The sequence below is a fragment of the Hipposideros armiger genome, unplaced genomic scaffold, assembly GCF_001890085.2.
Source record: "Hipposideros armiger isolate ML-2016 unplaced genomic scaffold, ASM189008v1 scaffold_82, whole genome shotgun sequence".
Lineage (NCBI taxonomy): Eukaryota > Metazoa > Chordata > Mammalia > Chiroptera > Hipposideridae > Hipposideros > Hipposideros armiger.
Window position 1 is genome coordinate 1,797,386 of NW_017731432.1, and position 26,625 is coordinate 1,824,010.

A 26,625-nucleotide genomic window follows, 5' to 3' on the forward strand; every position below is an offset into this window, starting at 1 on the left:
AAGGCTGTGGGGAAGCAAATTTCCTGAGTCCCTGCATATCTGAAAATATGTTTATTTTACTCCCACATTTAATTATTCATGTGGTTGGGAAAGCAGACAGTACTGCATGTCACAACATTCCTCTGCTCCCACCCCTATACTTATCATAATAGAATCTTCTTTTGTACAGGGATTCTCCCTTTCCGTGTGTCCACGGAAGATAATTCCTGACTGGTCTAAGTCAATCCTGGTTATGCTATCACCTTTCCAATGACTGGCATAGGAATAAGCATGTGATAAAATTTTGGTCAACTTGGGCCAGCCAAGTGGCTCAGTTGGTTAAGAGCACGAGTCTGAGCAACAGGGTTGCCAGTTCAATTCCCACATGGGCAAGTGAGCTGCACCCGAGCTGAGCTGCTGCTGAGCTGCCAACAGGTGGCAGGATGGCTCAGCTGGTGAGAGCACATGCTCCTAACAAGGTTGCCGGTTTGACTCCCACATGGGATGGTGGGCTGCATGCCCCGCAACTAAGACTGAACATGGCACCTTGAGCTGAGCTGCCGATGGGCAGCCGGATAGCAACTGGACTTGGAGCTGAGCTAGCTATGCCCTCCACAACTAAAATTGAAGGACAACTTGGCTGTTCCCCTTCCCCAATTCACCAACACTGTTCTCCTCCCCCAATTCCCCAATAAAATCTTAAAAAAAAAATTTGGTCAACAAAACACGAAGAAAAGTCTGTCAGAGCTTCTGAATAAGAGGCTGTTTCGGGATGCAGTGCCTGGAACTACTGTGGACATCTCGTTACTAGAGATAAACTAGCCTGAGTACAAAGCCAACAAGCTGAGGATGACACAGCAGAATGATAGAAGAATCAACAACCTTGACTTATTTGTCATTATTAACCTGATGAATTTACCAATCCTGGTGATGCTCCACCTCTGAATGTCATATAACGTGAGATAATACATTTCCTTCTTGTTTAAGCTACTTGGGCTGGTTTTCTGTTCCTTGCAGTCAAAAGCACCCTAATTAATACAGCTGGGTATAGAATTCTTGGTTTGCTTCCCTTTAGAACTTTGAAAGCACTAATCAATCCATTGTCTAACAGCATCTACTGTTTTTGATTATTGAGGTGATATGAGAATCCAGTTCCCATCTCCTGTTAATAATCTGATTTTTCCCTTTGCTGAAAGTTGTATTTTCCTGCATTCCCAGAGCAGTGAAATTTCATCAGTGTATCTTGGTTTGGATCTTTTCTCATTTATTCTGCTCAGTATGAAGTGGGCCCCTTTTAATTGAAGAATTTCATTCTGTAGCTTGGAGAAAGTTTATTCTGTTATTTCTTTGATTATTTCCTTTGTATCCATTATAAAGATATTGGACCTTCTCAAACCATATCTATTGTCTTTTTACATATGTCTTATACTTTTTGCACTAGGTTCTGAAAGGTTTTCTCAACTTTGTCTTCCTGGGGCCAGCCGAGTGGCTCAGTTGGTTAAGAGCTCGCTCAAGAGTTTGAGCTCTGAGCAACAGCGGTTCGATTCCCATCCTGAGCTGAGCAGCTGCTGAGCTGCCAACAGGTGGAAGGATGGCTCAGCTTAAAAAAAAAAGAAAAAAAAAGTGACGCTCAACTTGATCTTCCTGTTTATTCATTTGGAATTTATCAGTGGTCTTTCTGTTATTCAGTCATCTTACTGAATTTTTAAAATTTCAACAATCATATTTTTAATTTCTGAGAATTCTTTCTTGTCTTCTAATTACATCATTTTCATAGCAGTATGTCATTGTTTCATCTGTGAAAATCTTCGAATTGCTTTTAATATCTCCATATCCTCTCAAGTGGCTTCTTGTTTATCTAGATCTTAGTCTCTTATTATGCTGATTCCCCTTAGAAATCTGGTGGACCTTGGTTAAACATTTATATTTATGGATGAAGGACTTTGTATATTAGTATAGGTAGCTCGTGTGAGTTTCCTTTGCAGTTAAGAAGGTCTATCTCCTCTGAATTTGAGGGCATACTATAGCCTTTGTGTGGAGCGGTCCTTCTCTTTGGTATACCTGGGTAACGAGCAGGCAGGTACATTTGGAAACACCCCCCACACACACTGTCACAGAAAAGCAGTGCCCTTAAATGTATTTTCTTCCTGTCTGAGGTGACTTTCCTTTTACCTTCTGGATCTACTCCAGGGTTTCCATTTCATCATCAAATATTACTCTGCCTTGCACCCTTGCCCCAACTTCATTCCTTGGGCTGTCCTTTAGCAAGTTTTTCATTAGTTCAGAAAACAATTCTTAGAATTCAAATGGCTCTATACACATCTAAAAAGGAAGGAGTTACTCAGCCAAAATGCCCTGAGGACATCTTCCCAGTTAACCACCCAGACTGCTGCCTCAAAGCTCACTCTTATCTCCTCTATCTACCAGTTCCAAGGTGAAGAAAGTCTCTCACCAACCAATACAATCCTCCGTTTGAGTTCTAGGAAGCGGTGTCCTATTATATATTGAACTCTTGAAATAATGGAATGCAAGCGCATCTAATTTCCATCTCCCAGAAATTTGATGAAATCTCTTGCCTCCCCAAAGCACTCCTTCCTGTTTTCAGAGCTGTCATGGATTTCACCTGTTTCTGCACATCTTTCACTGTCCTTTCAGTGGATTCTAGGAAAGCAGGGGAGGCAAGAGAATGTACTCAAGTCTGTTATCTTCAACCACAATTCTTAATACATTTCTATTAACACAAATCAAAATTTTTTATCTCTCTGTTTTGACAGTGTGAGGGGTTTTGGATATCTAGGAAGTCCCCAAAATCACATGCCAAATTTGATATGTATGTGCATGTGTGCATTTTGCTAGAAAAAGCAGTCGTAGTTTTCATCAGGTTTTCAAGTGGCCTGTACCCCAAAGCAGGTGAAAAAACTAAGGGGAAATGGATAAGACAAACAACTGAGTGTTTCTGGTGCAAGTGAAATCCATATAAGGTGGGAGACAATGGGTTATAAATAAAGATTGGTGTAATGAGTAAAAAAAAAAAATTTTAATCCACACTCAAGTGTATAAAGTCAAACACATTTTTCTCAAATTAATTTTAACTAGAATTAATTTGTCTTAACCTCCCTCCTAATTCCCTCCAAAGTCAGAAATTTATTCTAAGTTATTTCCAGGTAAACCCAGTCACCCCTGGGTAAAAGTAATCATTTCAAGCTTAAACTTAGTCAATTCAAAATATCACATGTCTATCATCCTTCTTGCCAGCGTTCTATCAAATGTGGTCCAGCATTTTGGCACATGGTGCCTGCCCTGGCCTCCATCACACTGCCTGCCTCCCACTTGATCTTTGACGTTGGTCTCTACCCCCGCCAAACCCTTTACTGATGTCCTTGGTCCTCATGTTGGCCTCCAAGCATCAGGTCCAGAGGGGTCATCTGCATCCTTTTAATCTCAATCACAAGTTCCTACAGGTTCACAGGCTCACTGGCTCTCAATCTCCTCTACCTCCTTTTCTGCTAATTCAAAACTATTATGAAGACCAGGAGTTTTGGATGTTGTCCTGTGTTACTCTCTAATCTCAAACTTAGACATGTCACTCTGCTCTTTGGTACTTTTGCTGGTGCTGCACCATGATAACTCAAAGAACTTCTCTACAGGGCTTCACGCTGGGAAACAGCAGGAGTGGGAAGTGAGGGGGTGGTGTCCCCGCTCTTGGATTCACCTCACTCCACCTTCCAGGCTCAGCCCGCTGCCTTAAGATAGGACAGTGACCCTCCTTCCACAAACTCACAGCAATCCACGCTCTAGCATAGCTCCTCTGTTCTTCCCCATCTCTAGGCCACGTTTAGCTAGTTTATAGAACAAGGAACTTTTGTTCTTCATCTCCACTGCCATATTTTGTTGAATCTAAGATAAATATTTCTCTACACGTAGTCATCTCTCAAATTGTGATGTACCTTACAACTGATGACATCTTAGATTTGATGAAACATGTTATTTTCAATCTGTTGGTTATGGCATAATTTTATGCTTTGTGTATTAGTTTGCTAGGGCTGCCATAAACTGGGTGACTTAAACAACAGAAATTTATTGTCTATAGTTCTGGAGGTTAAAGCTTGAGATCAAGGTATTGGTGAGGTTGGTTCCTTCTGAAGGCTTAGAAAAGGATCTGTCCCAAGCCTGTCTCCTTGGCTTATAGGTGGCTATCTTCTCCCTACGTCCCTTCACTATGTCATCTTCCCTCTATGTGTCTCTCTGTGTCCAAATTTCCCCTTTTATAAAGACACCAGGTTTATTGGATGGGAGCTCATCCTAAAGACCTCATTTTAACTTGATTACCTCTGTAAAGACCCTATTTGCAAATAAGGCCACATTCTCAGACACTGGAGTTTAGGACTTCAACATATGAATTTGGTGGTGGGAGGAAGCACAGTTCAACCCATAACACGTTGATTCCTTCAAGGATTTGTTTTTGATGTTCAAATTCCAACTATTACAAATCAAAAGTCTTGCTTGTCTCTGCTATGAATTATATATATATATATATATATATATATATATGGGGGTTTTTTTGTGTTTCTTTTAATCTCAGTAGACACCTTGACTGTTTCTTTATCTTTACATTCCTGCTGTACCAATCCAAATGTTCCCCAGGCAATGAATTAAAACAGAATACGGGGGGACACAGTGAAACTTGAAGGAGCAGGGAGGAAAGAAATCTCGATTTATATTTCAAAATTTCCTCCTATTGCATTATATCAGCCCAAGGTGCCAAATTCACTGGGTGAAACCTGTAACAATTGGCTACTTTCAGGAAATGCTTTATGTGCTGCTCAAAATTCTCCACGGAAGTACTTAGTAACAGCAGAGGAGTTTAGAAGACATAGCCCGAAGCAGTCTACCAGAAGCGTGAAATTTTTACATCTCCTGTTTAATCTTATCATACCATGTGAATTTTATGTTGCCTCCCAAAATATTCCTTGACCCATATGTGGCAATAGGTTTCTATGAGGAAGAAAATTCAAAACAATGTCCCCCCAAAGTTTCGAGTAACTTCAGGAAGAGGTGCCCAGTGTATCCTATGATTTCATGTGCCCCTGGCTCAGTGCCCCGTACGGGAGAAGCACAGCTTTCAGCGGAGGAAACAGGAAGTTCCACAGATAAAGGGGTTTTGTTTGTTTACAGCAGAGGAGGATCTTCATCTGGCTCTGTCGGGAAGCCAGTCCTGTCCACCCGAAAGACAGCATTTCCTGAAGAGCACATACATGTTCCTTCCCAGCTGGTGGAGAGTCTGCGAGGTCGAGAGAAAAGGGCGTGCCACGAATGAACAATAGAGCTGCACTTGAGAAGGATGCACACGTCACAAGGAAAGAAAGAGACCAGGGCAAGCAGGGTGAGAGTTCAGGGAGGAGAAGAAAAACCAAAGCCCAAGCATAGAGCAAAGAAGTTAGCGGCGTGTACAAAGCATAAGCAGGAAGGTAGAAAAGACAAGACAGACACAGGGGAGTAATTAGCATTTGTGGCAAGGGTCAGCCAAGTCTGAAATGATGCTGGGCCGACACAGCACAAATACAGCTGAGCCACGCAAAGACATAACCATCCTAAGTTCCGTGGAGTACCTGGAACTGACAAAGAAACAGCTTCCTCTACTGCATGCCCAGTGATGCTGCTCTGCCCTTTCATTCTCATTAGCTGTTATTGTCTTGTGACATCTACTTAAGTGAAGTTTCTGATGAAGCCGACGTTGCCGGGTAGTTTTCAGGATGAACTGTACATTCGATGAATCAATGATAAACGTAGGTCTGAAAATTACTTAACCAAGCCCTGAATTAATGCAAGGCACTGACGAGCATTTTCCATCACATTAAATGTGTTTTTAAAAATTGCTCCTGGTTGGTTTTTATTGGCATCTCTTGAATTACACAGCATCAACTTTGAGTGCGTTCTGGGTTGCATTCCTGTATAGCTTTGTCCAGAAATGTCCCATTCTGATTTCATCTTTCCCTTTTCTGCTTTCATGCAGATGTGACGGCAAACAAATCTGTGACTGCCAGGCCTGCGTTGGCCTCCAAAGGTCGAGAGTGGCCCCACAAGGCAGCAAAGTGGAGGCAGCAAGTGAGGTCGCTTCTGCAGATCGTACTTAAAAAAACCCTGAGCTCATGGCCAAACACATCAAAGCCCAACAGCCACCACCAAAGATATAAAACTTAACTCTTTTTTATTTGTAATGGGGCCAATTCTCAGTTCTCAAACTTAGGGATGTAAGGAATGCAACATTACTGTACTCCAACCATTTCATTTATGTAGAAATCCCCCATTTCATAATTCCATGCAACTCCAAGTCTCTCCACCAGCCCCATCTCCCCAGAGTTACATCTAAGTTCCAGGGCCTTACTCAGTGAGTGTCAGGTGCCCGAGGCACAGAGGCACCTGGTCCTCTGAGTTATCCTCCATCAGCAAGCCCCCACCTACACCTCTTCCTCTCTCCCCTCCAGGCTCGGATCACTGGCCCACTCATGGGGACCCCCTCTCCCAGCCACAAGACCTCATCAGCTGCTCTCTAAGCCAACCTCCAAGCCTTCCCCTGCCCCATTCAGGAACACTTTCTGTTCCCCATGCTGAGCAAGGATCCTGGGAAGTGCTTGGGAGGGGCTTCTCTGCCTCCATAGGGCAGGAAGCCATTTGTACTTGAATTTTCCAGGGCCATATTGGTGATGGGAAGCAGAGTCATACCACTCCCCTAGGCTCTGCCTAAATAGAGGGACAAGGTTACCTCTGCTCTCAGTTCCCCAGACTTGTGAGGGCTTTGTATAGTCACTGCCCTTCAGCCCAGACACGGCGCAGCCAGCACTGGGTCCTCTGGTGCCCCCATGAGGACCAGGCTTTGGAAAATCAAAAGTCAAGCATTGATTTCTGAATTCCTCTACGTCACTTGTCCCCTGAGGCAACGAATGTGGAGTGTCCTAGCTGCCTAGGCTGGGGGATGTGCCACAACTAAAATGAATGAGAGGGACAAAACCTCAATGAATGACTGGAAACAGTATCCTGCCACAGTCCCCATCGTCCTTCAGCTGCCTAAACGCTGTAGCTGTGTCTGCTCTCCTTTCAAGCTTTGTCCCTTTTGAACTTTTCCCATCCAAAACCTTTAGAAAAACACCAACTAAATGCTGGTTGCACAGGGACTAGAGAAAGGGCCAAAGGGGCTTTGGGCTTAGTCACGTAGGGGTGACACAGCATGAGCAGTTCAAGGAACAGCAAGGAACGGAATGTGGTTAAGAAGTAGGTAGCAGGTATCCCACTTGTGTTTTTTAAAAACTACTGGTGTAATATGGACATACAGATGTGAGCAAATGTACAGAAAAAAAAATGGGGAGGGCGTGGAATTGAGAAGGAGACATGGACAGTTTTCTCAATATGCTGTTATTTCCAATGAGAATGTTTCTGTGTTCTGTGGAAAAATGAAAGGCAGGGCGAATGTGACAGATGAGCATCCGATGAAGATGGACATACTGATAAGAAGGATGGAAAGAAATGCCTTCATTAAGAGTTTGATCCTTACCGTGAAGCTAGCAAAACACAGACAGAATTCAATAATCTAATTGGTATCTTTCAATTATTCAGTCAACACAGACTTGTTGTAGGGAATTTGGAAAACACAAAGAAATATAAAAATGAAAATCATTAGTAATCACACCCCCAAGAGAGAGCCAGTGTTGACACTTTGGTATATTTTCTACCTATTTTAATACATGTACCATGAATATTTTTACTTATGTGGGCTCATTCTGTGGAAATGACTTTGTTTTACTCTTGTGTAATTTTTATTTTCTTTGCTTTTCTGCTTATTAAAGTCTGCTTTAAAATTCAAATAGATAGCTTAGAAAGTGAAATTTCTCATAATATCATCATCATAGTTAATAATTTGGTGTGTATTTTCCCATGAAATATAATACTACATACTACACTACACAAATATTCATCAACTTACTCTTTCATTTAGCATTCAACCTCTCCTGGCCATCTGATTTTTTTCAATTGATACAGATCAACCTCATTCTTTCTGACAGACATAGTATATTTTATTATACCAGATGAACCTTATTTAACCAATGCCCTGTTAATAGCCATTTAAAATGTTTCCAGTTTTAACTATTACAAAAAAATGCTTTAGTAAATATTTTATCTTGATCTTGATTTGAGATACATATATTATTATAGTATAGATTATATAATATTGTATATTTATAAAATTATATATAGTTATATATAACATATATCAAAATATACATAATTTTATACACTTATGAAAATATTTACTGAGATAAAATTCCTGGAAATTGATTGTTAGGTCAAATAGAATGCACATTTTAAATTTTAAAGGATGTTGCCAAAGTCTTTTAAAAATGCTGTAGAAAGAAACAATTCCAATAGGGTATGAGAACTCTTTTGACAAACCTTTGCAACACTTGGTATTATCCACTTTTTAATATTTGATGCTATGATTGGCAACACATAATATATTATTATTTTATGAATATTTTCTTCAGGTTGACATTTACCTTTTGATTTAATTGAAATTTTAATTTTGCTTTTCAAAAAAATTTTTAATTTTATGCAGTTCAATTTGTGGTTCCAAGATTACAAAAATGTTGACCCATATTTAATTGAGGAATTTGTATTTTATATTTAAGCAGTGAATATAACAGTAACTTACTTTGGTTTAAGAACTGCAGTAAAGATCCAGGTTTTTTAAATAAAAACTTTAATGAAGTATAAGATACAGAGAAGTGTACAAAGCATAACTGTAGAGGTTGATTAATTTTCACTAAGTAACCTCCCCTACGTACCACATCATCCAGTGCAAGAAAGAACACATGACCCACACTCCAGAAGTCCCCTTAACTTTCCCTCCCAGTCATGACCTCCCATAGGTAACCACTATTCCTGATTTGTATCACCAGATAGTTCTGTCTGTTTTGGGGTCTGGCTTCTTTTTCTCCAACAATATGCTTGTGAGATTCATCCATGTTTTTGCATGTAATTATACATTAATTATTCACATTCCTATATATATTCCAGTATGAATATACTACAATTTCTTTATCCATTCTCCTGTCTTTGGACATTTAGGTTGCTTCTAGTTTGAGGCTAATATGAATAATATGCTATGAACATTCTTATGCATGGTTTTTTGGTGACTACATACACACATTTCTGTTGGGTATATACCGGGAGTGGAATTTGGGGAACAGAGCGTTCAGCTTTAGTAAATACTACCAGTTTTCCCAAGTAGTTGTATGAGTTTATACTCCCACCAACAGTATATGACCATTCAATTGTCCCATGTTCTTGCCAACACTGGTATTGTCTGGCTTTTTAATTTTTGCCATTCTGGTGGGTATGTAAATATACTTACTGTAGTTTTAATTTTCATTTTCCTGAGACTAGTGACATTGAGTGCCTTTTAATATATTTATTGATCATTTGAACATCCTCTGAGTGAAGTATTTATTCAAGTTTTTGTCCACTTTTCTACTGGGCTACTTGTCTTTCTCTCATTGATTTGTAGTTCTTGATATCTTCTACTCTGTGACTTGTTCTTTCATTCTTTTAATAGTATCTTTTGATGATCTAAAGTTCTTGATTTCAATCTAATCTGGCTATCAATATTTTCCTTTATAATTAGTGCTTTTGTGTCTTGTTTAAGAAATGTCTCCATATTTCAAGATTACACAAATATTTTCTTGGTTTCTTCTCAGAGCTTTATTGTCTTACCCATCATATTTATATCTACAATGCAGCTGGAATTGATTTTTGTCAACAGTTTGAGGAAGAGGTCAAGATTTATTTTTTTCATATGGATATTAAATTAAACCAGCACTTTTTGTTTAAAAGACATCCTTTCTCTACTGCATTTCAGTGCCACCTTCACTGCAAATCGGGTGATCATATTAGGCTGTCTTCCTAACCTCTCTAATCTGTTTCATTGAGTCATTTGTTTATTTTGGCAGAAATACCACACTATCTTAATTACTATAGCTTTAAAATAAGTCTAGATATCTGGTAGTGAAAGTTCTCCCAGCTTTTTCTTACTCATCATGATTGTTTTGGCTTATTTTGGCCCTTTTCCTTTCTATACAAACTTTATAATCAGTTTTTAATGTCCATTTTAAAAGCCTGTTGAAATTCTAAATGGTTTGCACACTTTACCGATAAATTTGGGGAAAGTGACATTTTAAAAATATTGAGTCATCCCATCTATGAACATGGTATATATTTAAGTCTCATTTAATTTCTCTCAATATGTCTTCTTGTTTTCAGTGTAGAGATCTTGACCAGCTTTACCATATTTTTTCATTCCTATGAATTTGATATTTTTTGAGGCTATTGTAAATGATATAATTTTTAAATTTTTGTCTTCTATTTTTTGTTACTAGTACAGAGGAGTACAATTGATTTCTATATATTGATCATGTATCCAACTGCCTTGATAATTTACTTATTAATTCCAAAAGTTTATAGATTCTTTCAGAGTTTCTAAATACTCAATCATGTTATCTTCTAATAATGACAGTTTTTATTTCTTGCTTTGCAATACATATGCTTTTCTTTCTCTGACCTTACTGCAATGGGTAGGACATCTAACGTAATGTTAAATAAAAGTTATGATAGCAGACATCCCAGGGAGAAGGTTTTTAACATTTCACCAGTCAGTATGATGTTTGCTTTAAGTTATTTGTAGGCACTCATTATCAGATTAAGGAATTTCCTTTTTAAGGCTTTTTTAAGCTCATGAATCTATATTGAATTTTATCACATCCTTTTTCTGCATCTGCTGAGATGATTGTACATTTTTCACTTTTTTCTGTTATTGTGGGGAATTACCTTGACTTATTTTTAAATGTCAAACTACTCTTGAATTCCCGAAAACTATCCCACTTGGTTATGATGTAATATTCTTTTCATGTATTGTTTAATTCCTTTTGACTATATATGGTTTAGGACTTCTGTATCTATCTCCGTGAGACAGTTTGGTCTTTTTCTTTTCTTGTAATGTCCTTGTCAGGTTTTGATATAAAGGTTTTCCTTGAGAACGGGCTGGGCTGTGTTACTTCTTTTTCTATCCCCTCATAAAATGTGAAAGATTCATGTTACTACTTCTTTTAAATGTTTGAAAGATTTTACTTAAGAGACCATCTGGGCCTAGAGAGTTTGTTTGTTTGCTTGTCTGTTTACCTTTTGGGTGGGAAGGTCTTTAATAATGAGTTCAATTATTTAATAGTTATAGCTCCATTCAGATTTTCTATTTCTTCTTGTATTAATTTTGGCATGTCAGGTTTTTAAAGAAATTTTTTATTTCATCTAAATCGTCAACTATGTTGGCATAAAACTGTGTATAGTATCCTTATTAATAACCCATTTTATCCTTAAATGTCTAACCAGCTTTCTCCAAATCACTTGTTGAATAATAAATCTCTTATAAAATATGATATGCTACCTCTATCATACATGAATTTCATTTAATCAGTCTCCCAAATTATGTATTGGCTCAAACTATGACCCAGGAACCATTCTAGTGCCAGGAATATAGCATTAAATATGAAAACATACCTGCTTCATGAAGCTTACATTTAGTGAAGAAAACAGACACTAAACAAGATAGTAATACGCATTCTGCAAAATACAGCAGAGTCTGTGGAGGAGAAAGGGGAAAACTATTTTACACACAATAGTCGTAGAAGGCTACTTTGAGGAGATCATATCTAACCAGAGACCCCAGAGATGTGAGAGAATGAGCCATAAAAAGATCAGAAGGGAGAAGTACAAAGGCCCTAAGGTCGGAATGTACTTGGCACATTCCAAGAAGAACAAGGAGGCCAGTGTGACTCTAGCAAAGTGAGAGGGAGAGAAGCAAAAGATGTATTTAGAAATCTAGGCAGGAGCCAGATTGCACAGGGTCCTATAGACAATGGTAATGATTTGGAGTATGCTAAATGTAATGGGAGGGCCGACTGAGTGGCTCAGATGGTTAAGAGCTCAAGAGTGTGAGCTCTGAGAAACAGGGTTGCTGGTTCGACTCCTGGCCCGAGCTGAGCTGCCAACAGCTGCCAACAGGTGGCAGGATGGCTCAGCTAAATAAAATAAATAAATAAATAAACAAACAAACAAACAAATAAATAAATAAATGTAATGGGAAAACATTGGTTTTGAGCAGGCAAGTAACGTGATCTGATTTATGTATTAAAATACTCTTCTAACTCTGTAGAATAGACTGTAGGGGGGTGGGAATTATAAAGGTCAGTTAGGAGGCGATTGCAATAATCCAAGAAAAGGATAGTTATGGCTTGGACTATGGTGGGAACAATGGAAATAATGAGAAGTGGGAAGATCCAGGCTATGTTTTCAAGGTAGAGTCAAAAGAGTTTGAAGGGGACTTGCTGATGGCTTATCTGTGGGAGTTATAGAAAAGAGAAAACTCACAGAGAACTCCTAGGTTTCTGGCCTGAGCAACTGGATAGATGTTAGTGTCATTTTGTGAGCCTGCGGGAAAGGAGCAGGTTTGCGGTAGGGGAGGTTGGGAATCCGGAATTTGGTATGGGCCATGTTACGTTTCAGATCCTCTTAGACACCAAGTAAAGAATTAAAGTGGGCAAGTGAATATATGGGTCTGAATCTCAGAAGAATGATGAAAACTGGAGATTTAAACTTAGGGGTCGTGTGCATGTAGATATTTAATACTGCAATACTAGATAAGTTCATCTAGGAATAAAGCCTGAGCTCTGGGATATTCCAACTTTAGGGACTGAGAAGAGAAAATGCATAGCAAGGAAAAGTGAGGAGCATCCAGTGAGGTGAAATTCTCATGTGGATATGAGTCTGTTTCTGAATTCTCCACTCTAGTCTCCTGATCTTTTTGTCTGTCTATTGTTGTGTCAGTTTTGAATCTTTCAATTCCAAAAAACAGACAAACCAACTCAAATTGGCTAAAGCAATGAAAGAAAAATGATTAATGTCGCTTGGATGCAGTTTCTCTCCATTTCTTTGCTATGCTCTCCTCCACGGTGGCTTCATCCTTGGTTCCATGTAGTAACGACACAGCTGGGGTTCCATGACCAGGAGAAGATTGAATGCTGCTGGGCTGCCAAGGCCACAGATGTCCACCATCATACCTCTACCAACAACTACCAAACTGGTTTAATTACCTTACTATAGATACATTTTTCATAACTAGGCTTTTAGGTTTACGTCACTGCAATTCTTTTTCAAAAAATTTCCAGCTACTCATTTATATTTATTCTTAAAGAACCTATACTTCTAATCTGTTTGCGTCCATGCTGATCATATTGGCCTGTTCCCCAAAGCACCGTAATTTTTTTTTGCCTACAATGGATGTCTCATCCTTATCCCTCCCTAGAATATTTTCTTCCTTTCTCTCTTTCTATCCATAAATGTATCCTCCTTAAATACATAAATCAAATCTTCCCTCCTCCATGATATCTTTCCCAACTACAGCGTCTGGAAGTGTTATCTCTGTCCTCCTATGCACTTCTATAGTTATAAATGGCATTTTTTTAAATGATCCAGATTTGTCAAGTATCTTTTCCTACTTGTCAATCTCCCAACAAGACTACTCTCTTTCAGGAAGAGACCTTTGTTTCATATTTCTATATATCCTTCTCAGCAATCTGCCCAATCCTAAACACAGTTTCTACACTGAATAAATTTTTTTTTAACACTTGGCTGATTAAACTACCACCCCTATTTTCTCTCTTCTTTTTCTCTAAGGAATGAAAAATAACAGTAGAAAGAGACTAAAGAAATGCTGTTTGTGGTTTACAATGTGGATTCTGCTCCGTAGGTGAGCTTCACTGTTTGGGAATGGTCGTATGTACTTAGTGTGTAGCGCCCGTGGTGCTAGAGATTTTAACCTCTACGCCAGGTGTTGGGATACTACAATGAATAAAATGGACACAGCCTCTTGTCCTCATGAAACTCACACATTTTTTCCAGTGTTGTAACTAATTATTCCACTCTTTTCATAGTGGTTTTTCATTAATAATTAATAAATTATTAAGTTTAATGTGATCAATTTCCTCAATCCTTTCTTAATTTAAGATTAGTGCTTTTTGTATCTTATTTAAGAAGCCCTCCCCTATGTAGAGATCATGAAAATACTCTTACATCATCATTCAAAATCTTTACAGTTTCTCCTTTCATATTTAAGTTTTTAAATCCCCCCCTTGAAATTGATTTTTATGTATTGTGCAAAGTGATAGTCAAATTACATTTTTTCCCATGTGCATATCTATGGTCCCAGGACCATTTATTAGAAAGTTCACTGATTATCTGCAATGTTTCCTTTACAGTATTTTAAGAATCCATAAAGGCAAAGGTTTGTTTATACACTATTTTATGCAATTGAATTGTTTATCCTTAAATCAATACCATGCTGTTGTCATTACCATAGCTTTGCAGTAAGGCTTGATATCCGTGGAGAAAGTCATCTGGCCTCGTTTTTCTCTAAAATGTCTTATCTATGATTGTGGATATTTCTATTCCTCCTTGTAGTTCTGTCCTTTTTTTCTTTACATACTATGCTAATAGGTGCGTACAAATTTCAAACTGTAATGTTCTCCTGGTGAAAAGAACTTTTTATCCCTAGTGATGTTTTTAACTATAATGTCTGCTTTATCTGATATTGAGCTTATTATTTGACACTATACATTTTTCCACCCTTTTACTTTCATTATTTCTGTAGTTTTATGTTATGGATGAGTCTTTCTCAGCTAGCTGTGATATTACACACTCTGCTTCTATTCTTTCCATATTATTCTAGAAAATACAATACACACTGTTAACTTAGTCTAAGAATAATTATTAATCTTTACTCTCCTCCCAAGTAATATGAGGACCCTAGAATCTTCTTGATTCTTTTTACCTCCTTTCTTAACATACATGCTACTGTTGTCTTATTTTCAATTCTGTATATTTTAACCCATAAGATATTAAAATTTTGTTTTATACTTCATTGCTCATCTATATTTACATTTACCTACATATTTACTTCTTTTTAAAATCCTCCATTCCTTATTGTGTCTCAGCTTTTTTTATCTAGAGTCACTTTCCTTCTGCCTAAAGTGTATCAAGTAAGATTTCCTTTAGTGAAACAAATTCACTAAAGTGGTAGCAAACTCTACATTTTCTTATGTAAAAATGTCTCTATGTTGTTGCCATTTTCTCTGTGCATAGAATTCTAGGTTGTCAGTTATTTCATTACAGATATCATTCCACTGTCTTCTGGCTTCCATTGTTGGTATTGAGACATGTGTAAATCACTCTTTTCAAGGTAATTTGCCTCTTTTTCTGGTTGCTTTTAAGATTTTCTCTTTGTCTTTGGTGCTCTGCTTATTAACTTTGAGCTTGATATATGTCATCAATTCTGGTAAAATCTCTGTCAGTATTTCCTCAAATAGTTGCTTCTGACCCATTCCCTCCTTCCTTTCCTTTTTGAACTCTAATTAAATGCATGTTAGAACTTCTCATTCTACCCTCTATTTCTTTTAACTGCTCTTCCATATTTTCTGTCTTTTTATCTCCCTGTGCAGCATTCTGGTTAATTTCTTGTAACTTATCATCCAATTCACTAATCTCTCTTTGACTTTGCCTAATATGCTTTCTAATGGTAAACTATTAAGTTTTTTAAATTCGTTTTCATATTTTTACTTCTATAAGTTGTAGTTGGTCTATTTCAAATCTGCCCAGCCACTTTTCATTGTTACCCATTTCTTGAAGATATTTACAAGCTTTCCCTTATTTCTATGAATGTAAGAAACATAGTTATTTATTTGTCTCTGATAATTAAACACATAAAGACTTGGTGAGTCTTTTTTTTCTTTCTGTCAGTTGCTTCTGCTGGTTCTCCCATGTTTTGTTTCCTCCTCTGCTTTGTTCTTTCTGACTCTACTGCTCATTGGCCCTGGAAAATTAGGAAGATGTCATCCTCCAGAGAAGATTCACCTTGGACTCTGCCAGGTGTTGGGAAAAGGGGAGGGCAGGGAGCAATAGTAACCTGGAATTAACTTGAACCCAATTCATGGCTTGAGGCTCTCTGGATCAAGGTGTTATAAAACCATTCTCAAAATCTGTGCAAAAGCTAGCCAGTGACCACAACTTATTTTTGTTCACTGATGTACCACAGCATCTAAACAGTACCTCGCATTAAAGTAAGCACTCAATAAATGTCACTGAGTGAATGCTCTGGCTCCAGGGGAACCAACTGCAGGGAGTCCAGCAGAAGTACACACCAGGCAGCTCCTCCCCCTCTGCTGCCAGGCGGTCTCTCACTTACCTGCCGTTCAGCGTCTTTGCTCACTCAGCCACCTTTCTTTCCATCATCACCATCTTCAGCCTGAGCCTACAGTCCTTCCCACCTGAGGCTCCTCAGCCCACTGATTCGGTGTCCCCATCCCAAATATCTGATTGGTCTGCCTTAGTCTAGAAACCATCTAGAGTTCAATTAGCCATTGCTGGGGGCTCTAAGGTGGTAATATGGATGGGCCTGTTCACATGACACACAGCGTCTCCAGGCTCTCTACAAAAAGGGAAATGCTGGAGATCTTTAACTCAGATAGAGAACAAGCCTCCACTAATACATCCCTGACGCTGGCAGAGAGAATGTGCATAACTTCTATGAGCGTACCTCTAACTCAAATGCCTTCAGAGTCTTGAGAAGTCATAAAAAAGAGTGAAGAGGGAAGGGCAGTAAAGACGGCAAATGAAGGAGTCTCTGCTACATCCAAAGATGGCAGTCACAATCACTGCCCCCGCCAAGCAAGAATGTGGGCCTCGTGTAGCATGATCTTCTGATGGTGCGAGAGAAACCAAGAAATTTGGAAATTTGGAAAATTTAGTGTGAAATCTTCCACCCTTTAAATGATGACAACTAATCCAATTTTTAAAAAATAAAACTTTGTGCAGATCAAATATAACACATCTGCTGACGAAATTTGGCTCAGGGCTACCAGCGTGCAATTCTGTTTTATACAGTCAGCTCAAAAATAGGACACAGGCAATTTATCACACTCAAAAGCAATGTTTCCCAACGAGTTCAATGTGAAGATTTCATTAGCTGGAATAACCAGAACTCCCAATCTCCTTTCCCAGTGCCTGCCCCCATCTTTCTACCACTCCTAGTACAAACTTGCACCAACTTTTATCCATGAGAGACAAGGCTTAGTGGAAAGCATTTGGATTTTCGAATCAGACAAACCTGGGTTAAAAACCCATGATACCCCTAACCTTCCTAAACCTCAGTTTCCTCATCTGCAAAATGGGAATGCAGCAAGTCCTCAACTAACATTGTTTCATCCAAAGTTGTTTTGTTACAACATTGATGAGGAAAGAAAATCGATTCCTAATCGGTGCCACTGTCTGTGTGGAGTTGGCACATTCTCTCCACATCTGCGTGAGGTTTTCTCTGGGGACTCCGGTTGCCCCGCACATCCCAAAGATGTGCACATTGCGTGAATGTGAACATGCCATGTTCACACTGGCATGTCTACGTTATCCCAATCTGAGTGAGTGAGTGAGCGAACAAGTGTACCCTGAGTGGGATGAAAGGGCGCCCTGTCCATGGCGGGGTTTTGTCTTTTGTCCTGAGCTGCCAGGATAGGCTCCTGTCATCCTTGACCTTGAACTGAAATAAGCAAGTTAGAAAATAATCGGGGCCGGCCGAGTGGCTCAATTGGTTAAGAGCTTGCTCAAGAGTGTGAGCTCTGAGCAACAGGGTCGCCGGTTCAATTCCTGGCCTGAGCTGAGCTGCCGCTGAGCTGCCAACAGGTGGCAGGATGGCTCAGCTAAAAAAAAAAAAAAAAACTCTTTAAAAAATAAGCATAATACCATTATCACATGTAAAAAAATTAACAATTCCTTAATATCAAATATACAATCAGTGTTAAAAAAAAGAAAATAATCACCTTACTTGTTTTATTAATCTTTCTTGAGTGTATGTATAGCTCACATGTATTTCAATGTTTAACATTAGAAGTGTTTTGGGTCTTTATTTATAAGTTTGGTGATGTTTCTGTGACCAGAAATATGCTGTGGTAAAATTGGTTTCGTTATTCGTTGTTTCTCTTAAAGTCACAGTTTCCAAGAACCTCTCAATGATGTTGTGTGAAGACTTACTGTACTGATTCCTACCCAGAAGCGTTCTAAGAAATAAAGCTATAAAGTGCCTGGTATATAATAGAGGTGCAGAGTAGATAACTGTTATTAACAGACGAGGAGCTGCCCTCCCCACAGAAAGACATGACACCTGAAACTCTACGATTGTGACACAGGATGTTCATAATAAGCTAATGCCACCTAAACCTCTTTATGGAACAAGGAGAGGGTGAAAATGCATTTAATAAATAAAATACAGATGGAAAGTACAGCCAATCAGGGGCCCAGGTCTTCACACAGATGCAGTTGCTTGTGAACTTGGTCCAGAATGTCTACAAGTGTAGAAACCCAACACTGATTCAAATTCATAAACATCAGTTATCTGATTACTCAAGAACTCTCTCAACTTTTGAAGACGCTTTTTGTATGCATATTATAACATAACACTGAGTCAAGAAAATGCATACCAATTCTCCAACCGCCTAAAAAACATTAGTTCTCTAGCTCAAGGAAACACAATGGGGAAAGAAAGCCGTTTGAAAGTGTGAACTGCAGTGTCGGCTCCAACTGGTGTGGGCCGCCAGTGGCTGCAACAAAACAGCCCTACCTCCACTAACAGATGCAGGGGCGCAACTGCTGCAGAAGAGAATACATGACAACCAGAACTATTGCCTCCCTCATCCACCCCTGCCCCGCTTTGTGCTCTCTAGGGAGGAGACAATCAGTGAAGACCCATGCCAGGGGGCTACACAAAACACTTGGCTTCACACCACACAGCACACACCTGGAGGGTCATGAAACGGGAAAGAGGTCACTCTGAAAGAAAACACACAAAGGATGCTCCTTCCAGGAACTCAGAGGACCCTTGGCTACGGAACCAAAAACACATTTCTACGGAGCAGAGAACTCTCAGTAGGCTTCTCCACCCATGAGGCTTAAAAAGAAAGAAATTTGTCTCCGATCACCAGTACTTTCACACCAAGAAAAGCTGAGCCCCCATTTCGGGTTTGCCTGGCCCTATTCCTGTTTCTCAGGCCTTTGTGGCCGTTATAATCATGCATGTCCATTATCAGTTTTCCTCTGGGGAGACCCAAGCACCAGAAAATCACTTATCTCCTTCACTGCCAAGCCTCTCCTAGTCGGCAGGCAATCAGTAATTATTTAAGCTAATTTCCAAATTAAAAAGAGAGGGAGGGAGTCTAAGATGAGTGGGACACAGGTCAAGATCAGCCAGGAGTTGACAATCAATGCAGCTGGGCACTAGGTAACTAGAGGTTCATTATATTCTTTTCTCAATTTTTGTATATGTTTGGCATTTTTCATTATAAGGAAGCTTTTTTAAAAAGGTTGGCGAAGACACAGATACAACCTGAAAACAAAACCAAGTGTTCTTCGCTCTCTACTGTGTCTGGACACCGAAGAATCTGGGAAGTGCTCAAATCAAAAGCCTAGAGGATTCATATACTCCCCAAGCAGAGATTGTATCTTCTAAGCACAACACTCGGTGTCCCCAACAAAATCACCTTTCAAAAATTCCCTAGAACTTTTGAAAATTATTCTGGCAGGACCCAGCTTCCATTCTTGGCCTATAAACCCTCTGCCTCCACAAATTACCCCTACAGCCTCGTCCCACTACAAGAGCCTCTACTTCCTGTTGCAAACTACTGTGTTGCGCCATCCAGTTATTGAAATAGCTCCTTGGTGGCAGACGAACGCCTGTGTTCTGGCGGATTGTTTGGGTGGTCTTCCCTCCTGCGTGTCAGAAGTGAGGGTGCTGCTGTAACTTTCAAGGAGCCAAGGAGAACTTTATATTCCTTCTTCCTCTTCCCTTTGACCTCAATTTGCTCCTAATAAGAAATTTTTTTTTCACCTAAAATGGAGTTTTTCAGCCTCAACACTATTAACTTTGGGCTGAACAATTCCTTGTTAGGGGGGACTGTTCGGTGCATTGCAAGATGTTCAGAAGCATCCCTCGTCTCTACCCGGGAGATGCCAGTAGCACGTACCCCACCCCCATTTGTGACAACCAACAACGTCTCCAGACATTGCCAAATGTTCCCTAGGGAGCAAAACTACCCCTGGTTGAAAACCACTGGCCTAAAAGACATTGAAAAACCAAAACTAATATTGTCCTGGCAAAAAAAAAAAAAATTATAAGTTTATTTCCGCATACACTATTAGACAACATATTTCAACTTACAAATTTATAAATATGAATATTTTTTAAACGTTGCACCTGAAGCCAGAAACACATAAAATAACAAAAGAAAAATGAACTTATAATACTCTCAACTAATTTTCTGTCTTTATGGTTCCTGTGTAAATCTTATTTGTTTCCTCCAAATTATCCTGTTTTCCTGTCAATGGGCAATCATTTCAAGCACAAGCCCTTCTGAGGTTCCACACAATCTGCATAGGGAGGAAAATGTTATGTCTCTCTGAGCGCTCCCCATGAAGTGTGCTGGCTCTCCAGTGCATATTTAACAGGTGTCACTGCACCGGAGCCCCCAAAAGAAGATTTTCTAACAGAATCAGAAAAAAGCATCACCCATGTGTCCTCCAAGTACGACTTCAAATCACACCAGATTCCCAGTGTGACCAAGAAGCTTAATACGAGGCTCAAGGAGCCCCTGTAAGAGGTGGCAACACCCAAGGGGAAACAGTATCACATTTCTTCATTAGGCAGAGGGAGTTTCCCACTATATTTAAATGGTGCACTCCCTTCTTGAGATGAGAGAAAAGCTGTCTCCTGGTCTGCAGAGGCCTTACATTAGCCACAGTCTATTATCAGCTCTGGAGGATATACATACATAACTGTCTCTCCTCCCCTCCCCACCAGACCCCCAGCTCCACCCAGTGGTTCTCCCAATGCCCCCCTCACCCCACGGAGATGCTGACTTGTTCCTCCTCTCTGATGCTTGTGGACAGGCACTGGGTGCAGGGGAGTCTGTCTTCTGGGGTCCATTCCTCCCTCTTCAATCCCATGCCACCACCTGTCTCAGTCTGGATCACTTCAACCCTAGATTCTGGCCAAGGTATCTTAATTGGTCTCCCTAGTTTAATGTTTCCCCTTCAACCCAGGTGTCACATCAATGGTGATGTCTCAAGCACAAGCCAGGTGGGCCCAGAATGCTTTGTTGTTTCCCATTCCCTGTCACGGGATACGATCCCAGCCAGCTTCTTTGGTGCACGGATTTGTGAAGCACACCAAATGCTTGGTCCAGGAGGTGTCGCAGCATGAGGAGGACGAGCGCTGAGTGGGACTCGTATGTACGCATGGGGGATTCAGCCACTGGAGAGACGGTAGAGGGAGAAAGAGGAGGCGGTTGTTAAACTCAATGACCTTAAAGTTTCCTTTCAACCTTGACTTGCCAGGATGCTGGGAGCTCCTGGGTCTGCCACTCAGGTCCTGCCACCATCTGACCTCTAGCCTCCTGCAAAGTGATGCCAAACAGTCCCCTGTAAGTGCTGCTTGTGTAGACCTGTACAGGGCTACCCCACCTCTATGGGGTGACTTCTTTTTTTTGGTTGTCTTTTTTTTTTTTAATTACATAAGGAACAGTGCTGGTGGCAACAGAATAAAACAATGCCGAAGTGTTTGAGATGAAGTCTCTCATCATCGCACTTTCGTGGTAGCATAGAGTGCATGGCTTCCGGTCCTTATCCATGACATATAACACAGCGCGCGCGCACACCCCTACTCATTTGGCACTTGATCTTCTGCTGTGCCTTAGGGAGGAGGACATTGAATTCTTCCATGCATTGACTCATCTCTCCAGCTCCCCGGGAGGTTAAGGCTAGTTAGTTTATCTGCTTCGATTGCTGTTAATCCACCAAAAAGGAAATGGAAGGCCGGGAGATGAGGTATCTTGCTCAAAATCAGAGATTAGCTGGTGGCAGAGTTAAGACCAGAACAAAAGCTCCTAACCCAGTGTTTGTTATTACACTGTAAAGCACTCTTCCCCTCCCCACAGTGCAGAATGCAGTACTGAACAGAGACAGCAGGTAGAAATAAAATACCTGTTGAAAGAATCATCTACAGAGGCAGGATAGCACAGTGGTTAGGACTTGGACTCAACTCAGCTGCCTCAGCTAGAGTCTGGCTGTCATTTACTTAACCTGGGTCAAGCAACTGGGCCTCAATTTCATCATCTGAAATATGGGGTAATTATAGTATCTTCCTTATAGGGTTGTTAGGAAAATTAGATAATTTAATATCTGTAAAACACCAAAATCAGTGTCTGATACATGTACTAATAAAATCACCATCATAGCACTAATATAACCCTCCCCCCCCCAAAAAAAATACAATTAATGTCATCCTTATTAAAACTTAGTCTGGCGAATCAAAACCATATCTTGTTATCTTGGAACCCTGTCCAAAAACAAATCAGCATGGGGGAAAAACTCATACAATGTTAGTCCAAAAAATATGTAAGTGGCACAGTGACTGAAACCATCACTCCAGGGAGGAATGACCTCATAGATCAAAAACTCTGTAACACCTACTGCACCAAAGAATAAAAAACCTTAACAGCCTCTAGCAGTAATTATCTAAGTAAGGCAGGCTGCAAATCTGTTGGAGAATTGTTTTTACCATGATAATATTTCTAGTAAATTGCTGCTTCTGTACTAAAAGAACTGGTGTTGCGAAACTGGCATACTAATAGAAAGATTATTATAAAAACACTGTTAAAATGAATTAGATATTATTAAAGATTAAAACACTACAACAGTGCCTGATTGCAAGAGAATTCAGGCTGCCTTGCTTAATGGGCAGATAAAAGTACTAATTTAGCCCACTCTTAGAGGATGTCCTTAGGCAGGTTAATCAACCACAGATAGCAAGAGGTCTATGGACTCATTGAGGAACCAGTAATGTTAACCCAGCTGGATACGATCCTACCAGGAAGATGGGAAGTGAACAGGAAGACCCAACGTTTCCTGCACAGGATGGGTAACCTGGTAAAGCAGACAAGTATCCAAAGTTACTTGAATCTCAGTTTTTTTCCTTAACTACTCTGTCACAAAAATTTCTTATTCCCCCTTTACTTAAGTGAAGAAAACCAAATCAGCAACCAGACTGGTGACCCTCAATAAACAACATAAGCAGAGGCAGAGAAAACCTTGTTGTTGTGACCAAAGTCTTCTTTGGCAACCAGAAGACACTGAATAGCTCCTGGCAGCACCTTGGCCAAAAGCATCTCACCGCAAACAGCCTACAGCTCTCAGAGGATCTTAAAAAGTTGCTAGACTAAAGCCATTAGCCATGTGTTTCAGGATCTATTTTGCTTTTCCACCTTGTTAATTAACTAATCAGGGCTGGCAAAGCACCTCACAAATATAGTGTCAGGTAAATGTTAGTAAATTCGCCTACCTGGTCTAAATAGCAATGCTAAATTAGGAAACTGGGAAGAGTGGGAGGCTAAACTATCGCCAGATTGTTGCAATCCAAAAGCCAGGGCTCGCTAACGTAGAGGCGGTGAGACCCGAGTGCCCTGCAGCAGCCTCCGGGCCCGGAGCAAGGCTCTCGGCAGGACTTCTGGAAAGGAAACCTGGCACAGGGCCACCCCGGGGCAAAGGGAACGCTGCTCGCCAGGCGCATCCTCGCTGCTCAGCCTCCATCTCCCCGCATCTCTTGGATGTCAACAAATCCGGACCACAAAGTGAAACTTTCCGGGCCCCCACCGTCACGCTGGGTTTCTGCCCTTTGCCTGGGAGCGCGTCGCGGAGACAGGTGTGGGGCCGGGGCTCAGGAGGGGACCCCCGCCCACAGCCCCAACGATTGTGTAATCGGCCCGGGAGCGGGGGCTCAGGACCAGCCCCACGCGAGGATGCGGAGGCGCGGCCCAAAGACCCTGGCAGCAGGCGCGGTGCCTGGAGGTATGGGGGGGATGGGAAGACTGTCGTCCCGCCCCCCGGGACCGCCCCCGGGCGGCAAGGGGAGCAGCGGGGCTGACACAGCCCGGAGGGGGCGCCCGCGCGGCAGAACGATGCCGAGGAGGGGACGCTATGTCTCGGCCGCGCGGCCAGACTTACCTGAGCACCCGGCCAGCCCCGCGGGAGGCGTCTCGGGATGCCAGGGCGGCGGGCAGCGGGCGGCAGCGTTGGCAGCCACCCGGGCCACAGCATGTAAGGAACCGCGGCGGCAGCGGCGGCGGGCCCGGGACTGACAGCCCCAGGCTCCGCCTCCAGGCTCCGGGCCCCGCCCCCTCCGCGGCCGCGCGGCTGGCCCCGCCTCCTCCGCCCACCGCCGGGGTCAAGCTGGGTCCACCGGCCGGGAGGGCGGGGGTGCTCGCTTCCGATTGGCCCTGGAGATACCCATTCCGCCCACTCCCCGCCCACTCCTTGGCAGGGGAGAAACGCGTGCGCAGTAACTGTGACGGGCAACAACGCTGAGTGTTGGCGTTCTTGGTGTCCGACCGCGGGTACCAGGCATCCTTCCTTATCCCTGCCGGCTGGAAGCAGGGATGACCTGAGGAACCAGGAATCAGACTCAAACTCCATAGTGAATTGTCTTTATTCACCTGTGAATGAATCTATGGGAGAAAACCAAACCGGAATGGGAAAAGCTCTAACCAGAGGAGACCCCGAAACTATGAACTGCAATAGAAAATAAGCCACCGGCTTGGACGCATCTGCGTCTAGGGGTGCTTTATCCAAGCCCTGGATTTGCTTCCTGGTCAGCAAGTGTGATGCGTGTGTAGAGTCTAGAAGTTGTGCAACGAGGTTAGCGCGTAACAGCAGAAGAAGTGAGTGATGCTGAAGAAAGTGGTCCTTCTCCAGCCGGTACCTCCTCTTACATGTCCCTCTCTGCCTATCCCTCTCCTCCCTCTTCATTGGTTCCCCGGTACCCTCAGCTTGTAAACAAGATCAAGTCTCTCCAAACTGAGACCCAGCAGTTCCACTCCTAAGTATATACTTAAGGGAATTGGAAAAACAAAAACTTGTGCTCCAACGTTCATAGCATATTCAAAATGTCCAAAACGTGGAAACAATTGGAATGTTCATCGTTTGATGAATGGATAAACAAATTATGGTTTATCTATACAGTAGAATATTATTGGGCGGTAAAAAAAAAGGTAAAGTACTGCCTGCTACATGTTGTAATATGGGTGAACGTTGAAACCCAAGTGAAAGAAGCCAGACACAAAAGACCACATAGTATATGAGTCCATTTATATGAAATGCCCAGAAAAACTCCAGAGACGAAATGGAGATTAGTGGTCGCCAGGGCTGGGGGAACAGAAAAAATGGGGAGTGACTGCTAATGGACATGGGGTTTCTTTTGGGTGAGTGATGAAAATATTCCGGAATTAGACAGTGATAATTAATTGCACAGCTTTGTCAATATACTAAAAGCCACTGAATAATATACTTTCAAAGGGTGAATTTTATGGTATGTGAATTATATCTTCATTAAAAAAAATCAAACTATCAAAAAAAAGCCTAACTCCCTTGACACTGTACCCTTTCCAGCTACTATGCAGTTTCCCAGCTCGTCTCATCCAAAATTCTTACAAGGGTGGCCTACACATTTTTACCCCCACTTCCTCACCTCCCACTTATAGTATATTAGTTCCCCAGATAATGGCTCCTGCCCCCTCCAGAGCTCAAATCTGCTCTCTCCTTAAGTCCTGTTGCTTCCTGAACATTCTTGGTTCTCCTCCTCCTCTCCATTGACCTCCATTGTCTTTTGACCTTCTTTTCCTTGGCAAACCTATTTTAAATATTGATGGTTTCCATGGCTCCTTCCAAAATCCTATCTAGGTTGTATTGTCCCTGAGTTCAGCAACCTGATGTCCCATAGGTTTCTCAAAGTCAGTGTGTCCTAAGAAATTTGTCTTCTCCCCTCCCCTTCTTCTACCTCCCCTCCAGTCATGATATCTATAACTGCATGCTAGGACCTGGGAGTCATCCTTGATTCTTCCCTCTCCCTCCTTCTAGAGTCCACCAGTTTTTATCCTGCAAATGTTTTTAAATCTCTCAGTTCTCTTCTACTTGTTCTAACACAGCCCTAGTCCATCCCTCTATCATCTTTTGTCTTTTAATTCCCTTCATAGTGGGTTGTCGGGAAAGTCATGACACATTTTTGCATTGAAAAACAGAAAAATACATCATGCCTTTCCCGACGACCCAATATTTTTTTCCCCTTCAAATCTATTGGACTGTCGGAAAAGTCATACGTATTTTTTCTGTTGTCATTGCAAAAATGTGTCATGACTTTTCCGACAACCCAATAGCTTCTAAACAGCTGGTGAAGTAGATGCCTGTTCCTTTAGCTGACGTAGCTGACATTTCTCTTTCTTATTGGTAGCAACACCCTGATTTTGCTTTAAGAGCCCACCCTTCTCTATGAGATCTAGGCTTGGTGAAACTGTCAATCAAGATGCTGACTTTACGGGGCTGGGTGTGCGCTCACATTAGGGCAGTACATCATCCTTCATCTGGAATTTGAATCCTGGGCAGAATAACATAAAAACTGAAGTG

The 26,625-nt window shown here is 41.2% G+C and overlaps 1 protein-coding gene across 1 annotated transcript in view; it reads right to left on the reverse strand.

Annotated features, from left to right (window-relative positions):
* Positions 1-24,347, reverse strand: part of HIVEP3 (HIVEP zinc finger 3) — a 437,965-nt gene extending 413,618 nt beyond the window's left edge. The window contains exon 1 of the mRNA XM_019643809.1: positions 24,175-24,347. The gene's annotated coding sequence lies outside the window, so the exon portion shown is untranslated. The remainder of the gene's footprint in view (positions 1-24,174) is intronic.
* Positions 24,348-26,625: the final 2,278 nt, after the last annotated feature.